A 9,095-nucleotide genomic window follows, 5' to 3' on the forward strand; every position below is an offset into this window, starting at 1 on the left:
ACAAAGTAGAGTAGTGCTTCTTTTATTAGATTAGGCTTACTTGTTCAGAACTCCTCTCACAGAGAGGCTCTATTTTTAACCTTAAAATGCTAAAAACAGCAGCTTGTTCCAGGACCAATAGCAACTAATCCAGTGAGTGACTGCTATCTCATGAACAAGCTGCCCCATGAACAAGGTGAGGTTGTGTAGTTAAGCACCGAGCAAAGTTCAAGTCAATGTAATTCTCTCTGTAGTCTAATTCTTTCTAAATGGAAAGAAGGAAAGAAAGATATGATAAAGAGATGAGTCAATCATAGATTTTTTATTGTCTTAAAAATTGCCTTGTTGTGTATGATCTATTTGTAACAACACCGCTCACATAACTACTGATGACATGTTGTACATTGGGCTATTTCAACTGAAATGCTCTACTGCTCTCCTATATTTTCTTTCTCTCTCTCTTCTTCATCTCTCATGTCGTACAGTTGGAGTTAAATATTTAAAATTCTGGCTCAGCTAGGAGCAAGCTTTGCCAGCACAGCTAAAATAAAAGCCTTTGTGGCAGCAGTGACCAGATTTTAAATGCTGAAGAAGATCAATAAAAAGAGGGCTGTCGAGGCACAATCTCATGCATGTATGTGTGTGTGTGTGTGTGTGTGTGTGTGTGTGTGTGTGTGTGTGTGTGTGTGTGTGTGTGTGTGTGTGTGTGTGTGTGTGTGTGTGTGTGTGTGTGTGTGGGCTCTCTGCCACTGCCTGTGTCAATGAGTGTGCTCTGATAGCAAGAATGCCGGTGTTTTTGTGTGCGTGTGTGTATGTGTGTGTGTGTGTGTGTGTGTGTGTGTGTGTGTGTGTGTGTGTGTGTGTGTGTGTGTGTGTGTGTGTGTGTGTGTGTGTGTGTGTGTGTGTGTGTGTGTGTGTGTGTATGTGTGTGTGTGTGTGTGTATGCATTCATCTTTAACAGCCACCAAGGCTCTCTAGTTCTCTGCCTGCTACCTGCCTCTATTTTCTATAGTATCATCAAGAATCCCATTGACCCAGGAGGCACACCAGTTGTGAAACAATATCATTCCCATTCCAAAAGCCTCATCAAAAACCTTTTCCATTTCCCATCCCAGTATCCTTTCCCCACTCAGCATTCCCAGCATGGGAGAATTCCAGCAACAGAATAAATCCAGCCCCCATGCAACTGAATGTCAAGGTGCGATAAACTACAAATCAAATGGCAGGTTTCTCAGGTATAGTCATCATCTGTTACCAGATAGACTCCATTATCATTCTCCTGCCAAACTAAAATGACAGTTCTCTAGAAAAGACTTCATGACACTTCAAACTGCTTCTGCCAGTTTAAACTATCCAATGGTTACAGTGAGAAAACCAGGTTAAAAAGATAGATAAATATCTATTTTACCCAGTTTACACTAACCATTAGTTACCTACTGAATGTCTAGAGGCACTGCGGTGTCATGTAACAGCTAATATTGTTCCTCTAGAGACAGATGCAAACCAATCGTTTGCTCTGCTCCTTCTATGTCAGTGTTGTAGACGCACCTAAATGGATGCTTTCAGCCTCACATCAGGTGATGATCTTCTGTGCTTCATCTGTAGCAAATACAGCGAACCTTGCGTGTTTGTAAAGCATGCTGTTCCATCATGATTCTGCCGACCATGTAATGCGTCTGTATTTTCACGTCGCTGCTTTAGAAAACAACAGCCCTGAAGAATGGAGGGAGAGGAAAAAAATAATCAAGACCTTTGGAGACTTCATTAAAGAAACCAGCCTAGACTTTACAAACAAGGCGTCTCTTTGGAGGAGAAAATCAACCTCTTCACCTTGCTGGTGAAAAAAAAAAGAAACACACAGGCATTCCGATGAGACAGCCCATGCACAAACAACCTTGACTTTCATCAAGGAAATTCTCACATTGAATGATAAATAGATGCCCAGGGGATGAACAGCAAAGAAGCAGCTAATCGCACCCCCTCCCTTCCCACCCCTCCCGCCCAAATCTGGCCGTTGTGTCTTATGTGTGCTGAAAGTGAACATGGGGTGACCCAGTTGTACTCTTCACATTGTATGTGGTGTCTGCTGGTTAGAGCACTATATGCAAACCTGATGCTAAATAAATCTGTTGCTGTGGTGCATTTTACGTTTATTTCAGGGATAATTTAATTTCACAAGTAAGAGTCAATTGTTACACTCAGTTAAATTAACACTGAAATTAACACTTTTACTGGGTATTCGAGCGCAGCATTTCTAAGAGCTGACACATAATCTGGCTGTGGGGCTGTGCAATCTTTCCAGACAATTAGTGTAACTTGCAGGTTACCAGAAGATTTAGTGGACATGCAATGTGACCAAAATAGCAGGGCAAACAAGATGAGGTAGAGGAGACCATCTCAGGTCTAACCGACTTTCCACCACACATTTTAAGGCTCCCTGCATGGACCACCAACACACACCCACACACACACACACACACACACACACACACACACACACACACACACACACACACACACACACACACACACACACACACACACACACACACACACACACACACACACACACACACACACACACAGTACGCCAAACTAAATACAAATGATATCGGATAGTTAGTCATGAATACACAGCAACAGCAATCGAATCTCCAATAATCAGTGGCTTTGTCAATCTAATGCCTAGAAGATTTAGGCGCTTGTGCCAAAATGTGGCTTGTTCTCAAAAAGGCTATTAGCCCATATAGGATTAATGCTGCTTCAAAAACATCTGTTGAATCTTCATGATGCTATTTTGTTTTCATTGTTGTTATTGATATGGGTGTGCCTGTGTGCACATGCTGTGAATGCACGTGTGCATGTGTGTGTGTGTTGTGTGTGTGTGGGAGATTTTTAGCCATAGAGAGATATAGAAACATAGGGAAGGGCCAAGGCTCAATTAAACTACTCATTCTCGGCTCCTTTCAGTATGACACAGGCAGGCCTCCACTTCCTATGTACGTTTCTCAGTTATGTGTCATGCAGAGATATGTCACTGCTTCCAGATGGTCATTATTATCAATTAGGGTGTTTACAAAGTCAATCAATCTCTGTCAAAATATGAAAATCATGCAAAAAGTAAAGTTTTCTCCAGAGGACATGAAGCCATAAACGTTTGATCAGATATATAATTGTATCTTAACATAATTGTGACAGTGAGAGTCTATGCTGTCCATTGGGTGACAGGTACCATTTTCTGTGTATTTGTGTGTGTGTGTGTGTGTGTGTGTGTGTGTGTGTGTGTGTGTGCGCGCATAGGCCAACATGTCCTGTCACTTTAGTATATTGAAATAAATAAAAATGGTAAATGGTGCATTTATATAGCGCTTTTATCCAATGTGCTTTACATAGATTGTGCATTACAATCACACACACATACATACGCCGATGGCGGAGGAAACCATGCAAGGCACCAACCTGCTCATCGGGAGCAATTCGGGGTTCAGCGTCTTGCTCAAGGACACTAACTCTGGGGGAGCCCGGGATCTAACTGGGAACCTTGCGGTTCCCATCCGGCCACTCTACCCCTGAGCCACTGCCGCCCTGTTGACTATTAACCTGACTTTGCTATATAATATAGAAATATACAAGGGAGCCCGCACGGGATCAAAAACTGCAAACTCATTCAAAAGTACAAAAAGTAAATGGCTCCCTCCCAAATTGATAGCCCCAATTTCAACATTAAAGGATTAGTGAGAATACAGCCTTGTGTGCACATGGGATTGTCTTCTCAAAAAGCTGTCCAAGTTCTGTCAGATTCAGCACCCCCAGACACAGAGCTTGTGAACCTAATTTCACCTAATCAGCTTAGTCAATAGCAACCATTTGCTGTGACTTTGGTAGACATGCAAATGTGGCTTAACTAAGTCTATCCTTTACCGTGTCTATCTGTAATTCCCAAATTTCCACGTCAAGCACAAGTCCTTTATCTCCTCAAAAACAACATTCCAAATGTCAGTGCGTGTGGTATGTCTGTGTGAATCAGAGAAAGAGGGGGAGAGAGAGAGAGAGAGAGAGAGAGAGAGAGAGAGAGAGAGAGAGAGAGAGAGAGAGAGAGAGAGAGAAACTCTAAGCTCGAGTTGATCTTTATTCTTGGCCTGGCAAGGAGAGACATCTCTGATTTGTGTGTGCTTGAGGTAGCACAGTGTGCTTTCATTTCAAACCAACATCGCAAACAAGCTCTGACAGATTTGCCCCCTCTCTCTCCCTCTCTCTCTCTCTTTGCTCTTGCTCTCTCACTCACATTAAGGGAAATACACTGCACAAGTATATTAGTGCTTCTCATTGGGCTGTGTGCGTTCAGCTGCAGTATTTGTGCACCACACACACTCTTGTGCATGTTGTGCACCACACACACATACATAATGCATACAAACAAAACAAACACTCATACACATATAAATACACACAAAATAGTTAACAATAGACATTTGTAAAAGTGGTGGAAAACCGAGAAACTGTTCCGTTTCAATTTGCTGATAGCACTAATGGCTTCTTAGCAGCTCCATGAAATCAAGCAGCAGCTGTCATGTGGATGCATCAGCAGTGTGAGGAGGGAGAGACTCATTCCCATAAGGAAAGAGGCACCGCGCCTTCATGTTTGGCTAAACATCTGCTCCTCTGCACTTCAGCTTTGCAGCAATAAATGGGCAAACAAAAGAGGTGGGAGGTGAAATGATTAGATTTTCCATCTCAAAGCACTTGTTAGTTTTTTTTCTCCCCTTGGTATTTAGTTCTTAAACTTGCATACAGGATGTTGAGGAAGTATAGACAGTGAACACTTGGAAAAAATGTGATTACAAAAATAATGGACAAGCATATAGGTATAACAATCTCTCAAAACCACTTGACTGTGAATAAGAATAATTGACTCCAGTCCAGTCATCACACAGTTATGTCAAAAGAAACAATCTGCAACCTGCAACCCCACATTTGACGACAAGCCAGCCAGGACTGAACTGAAGATGGTGTGTGTGTGTGTGTGTGTGTGTGTGTGTGTGTGTGTGTGTGTGTGTGTGTGTGTGTGTGTGTGTGTGTGTGACACGCGCGCGCTTGAGAGAGATGTTCGTAAGTTTGTCAAACTGACAAATTAAGCTTTTTAGTTTAGTAGCTCAGAGCTAGTAGCCTAGTTCAAAGAAGGACCCAAAAAAAACACACACCAAGAGTATTGCTAAAACAATGATTAAATCAGTGATACAATCATTGAAATCCAACAAGATCCGCCTCTAGTCTGTCACTAGCCATGGTAGCCAATTTCCAGACTTTAATCTGACAGTATCCTTATGACTATTCCCTTCCTCCTCTTGTCATTCGTATCCATCAATCCAATTCAACGTCGTTATCCTTCATTAATCCATTCATTCGCTCATGCATTCATTCATACAGTCGTGCTAAGCTACACAGACCTACATTCGGCGACGCAGATTTCACGTTAAAAAGCAATAATCATAAATGTCACAACTAAAAATGTATGTTAACATCTTGATCAGGTGCAAAAGTAAGTTCGTACGCCATTTATACACCTGCCTCTCGCCTAGCTCATTCAGACATGTACGTCACTTTATATTAGCTTTTCTGGTGAGGCTCCATGGGTCTATTAATCTAGTGTACAACTGACGGGTGAGTTATTATAACGGTCAGTAACAAAAGTGCGTTTCCAGTCATCCTGTGCAACTGACAACATTTCCCACTTAAAGAACTTCACATGACGTCACCATTCATCATCATCATCCTCATCATCATACTAACATTTTCTTTGCGAGTCTAAAACTTTCTCTTTCTGAAAACATGGATCCGTTTCCCCTTCCGCGAGAGAGAGATAGCAGGGGGACGATGATGATGATGATGATGCCTGGGGGGAATTTAAATCAAGCCAAGATGGCGAAAGGCTTGTTGTTTTGGAAGAGGGCAGAAAAAAATGGAGGATATTGTAATATACACAAAGGGATACATTTCAACAACTCCGACCGGGCTGCTGCCGAGCAGCCTTTGAGGAAGAGACCGCGAGACAGCGCTGCTGCCCCGGCCGGGAGGAGCACGAGGCTCCGACCCACCACCGCCACACAACCACCACCACCACACACTAAGCTGCTTCCAGCAAATATTACGAATTAATATTATATGCCTCGAATAAATCCAAGAGTCCAAGTACAGGAGCTTTTTTTTCTTTCATTTGTCACTAATTATTTTATTTTCACATGGAGGAGCTATTATTAACTGGATGAATTCTGCCCTGTTGTGTGTGTTTAAACGGACAGTCGAGAGAGACCAAAGGTAGTCCACTTGCCTTCCTTATACCTTCATTCACACGATCACAACAATCAACACGAGTTACCCACAAATGTAACACATGTTCATACGGTTTTTTAAAAAGAGGACAAACATGAGCAATACACCTGCAGTTGTGTTTAAAAGTTTTAAAAAATCGGAGTGGTGTAAACAATTCCTCTGATCAAATAGGACAGCTTTAAGTGAACGGCACAAGAGAGAGGACACAAAGACGATTATACACCACTATCAGGTCACCACCACTCGGAAGGAAAAGGGGGAAAGAATCCACTTCGTTTTAAATGAAGACAAAACTTTATGTATTGGAACAAATCTACCACTGTGTCGACCCGGCTGGCGATTGAATGAATTACATTTGAATCGTTATAGCAAGTTACTATCAATATCCAGTTTGACGATTGAGGGACAAGCGGAGAGCAAAAAGAAACTATCGCTGTGGCGAAAGAAATCAAGCCAGCTCTCCTGCTGCACACATCGCTTGTTCTCTGATAAAAACACAACGTCTGGACTATAAACACTTACCTTTAGTTTCGACTCCTTTGCGTATTTCCAACGTGATTTTTTTAGTTCAAGTAACACTTCGGATGGCCCTCTTGCCCCTTTTCCTGTTCGATTTCGTCCCGAAAGAGGTCGGTAACAGATGATAAAGAAGGGAATTGGTCAGTAATTGAGTCTCGGCGTGAGTGTGTGTTAGTTACTAACAGCAGATTGAAGGAGACTCTTCTCAAGGTTTATTCAGCTTCACTTCAAGGAACCCATGTGACGTCAGCCCACAACTGACACACACAAAGAAAACTTAAGATATATTTATGGAGCAGCTATTATGATAGCGATACTGTTATTGACGGAGGTAGCACTTGTGCCATTATTACTTTTAGAATAGACTGTGATGAGCCACAACAACATGGGTCAACAACGTCAACATATTAATTCGACAGCTTGTTGAGGCAGAAGTTCTACAGTGAGTCCACTCATACATTATTAGATATTGAAACAAAAATATGTCTGAAAAACTTTATTATTATTTAAGGTTTTTGAACGCTTGTTAGATTGAAAGTGGAATCGTCCTTGATTTTTTTTATCCATTTGAAGAAGCTATAATATATTATGTACAGAATATTTGTTTATTAATTATGATAAATTATACACTTTATATCTTACCTTAAAAAAATATTTTTTTTTTTAACTTTCTCATTCTGTATTTGTAACATAGGAATGTATGCTGAGGCACAAAAGTGTATAGGCCTTTATGAATTTTGCTGCGAACTGACCCATTTATCAGCCCCCACAAGATGATAATTATAAATGATCAAACAACATCCCACTCCACTTTACTCTCAGGTTGACTTCTGCATCTACAGGGAAGGCTTCTGGTTCCAAATTAGAATGCATTTGCCAAACAAACCTAGAAAAGGACAGATCTTCCATGGGATGGGGATCAATACATTGCTTGGCAAAGACAGCCATCTGTGCCTAATTGTATGTTTTACCTCCTCTTCTGAACACACAATAAGCAACAGGCTGAACGCCGGCCCTCTGACCCAGACTGGGTTTCCAGACATGGGGAGGGGGGAGGATTATTTCATTCAACTGGAAAACAACTAGGGGGCAGGGGGGACTTTACAGATGGAATGGGCAACTGTTCTTATGCCCCACCCTGATGAGGATGAGGATGGGCTGCAGAACGCAGCCAACTGGTGTGTCTCCACGTGTCACTTTGTCAACGCTGTGTCCATTTTAACAGGTATTATACAGGATTAACAAACTGTTCACCGTTAGTTTATGGACACCTCGTAAATCAACCACAAAAATGAACTTGTTATGATGTGTGATGAAGCGTTCATTTATGGACACATTTAAATTAACGCGTCATAAACATAAAAAAACATAAAAAATGCCAATAAATATACGTTTGCAAAGCCCCCCCACCCGCCCCTCACATGCTCTCTCAAACGTGAAATGCCATCTTGATTTTAATGTACGCTGTAACATAAATCTTTTTTCTTTTACACACTTTTCAAACACCTGATATTCAAAAAGGAAGAAAGAAATCTGATAAAACATTCATGGACCTGAGTTTGGCCTTATTCAGCTTGTGTTGTGCAGTTAAAGCTATTTTATATGCTTGCTCTCCATGGTCTTTGGTCATTGATTTTTCTCTCTGCCCCTTTCCATTACCTGTTGAGATGGGGGGGTTGCTCTTCAAACACACACGCACACGCACACGCACACGCACACGCACACGCACACACACACACACACACACACACACACACACACACACACACACACACACACACACACACACACACACACACACTCACACACACTCACACACACACACACACACACACACACACACACACACACACACACACACACACACACACACACACACACACACACACACACACAGTCTCTATCTCTGGCCACTGGCACCCTGGTGTATTCATTCTCCTCCCCCGCCTCCTGTACCAGGAATGACAGGCCATGAGGAATGACAGTGCCTGTGTTTGTCATACAGTAGCAGCAAGAAGCAGGGATTTTTAATTGCATTGGAGAATCTTCATTAAAGAGAGCGCATGGGGGCGGGCATGGGGGATAGGGCTGTGTGGGGGGGGGTGGGAGCATCGTCATTAGAAGAAGGCACTAGCAGCCCTAGAAGGGTGGGCCCTCTTTGCATGCACACTGAGAATGCCTGTCGTACCTCGGTCATTTGTAACATAATAAGTGCCAGCACAATGACTGCAATGCGAGAAAGCACACCACAGGGAAGGGAAGGGGGA

At 42.3% G+C, this 9,095-nt stretch overlaps 1 protein-coding gene across 1 annotated transcript in view; it reads right to left on the reverse strand.

The window, feature by feature from the left end:
* Nucleotides 1-7,238, reverse strand: part of LOC308090613 (bromodomain adjacent to zinc finger domain protein 2B-like) — a 93,166-nt gene extending 85,928 nt beyond the window's left edge. The window contains 1 exon segment of the mRNA XM_080435857.1: nt 6,832-7,238. The gene's annotated coding sequence lies outside the window, so the exon portion shown is untranslated.
* Between the last annotated feature and the right edge of the window lie 1,857 nt (nt 7,239-9,095).

This window comes from Gymnoscopelus braueri (genome assembly GCF_963280865.1).
Source record: "Gymnoscopelus braueri genome assembly, chromosome: 1".
Lineage (NCBI taxonomy): Eukaryota > Metazoa > Chordata > Actinopteri > Myctophiformes > Myctophidae > Gymnoscopelus > Gymnoscopelus braueri.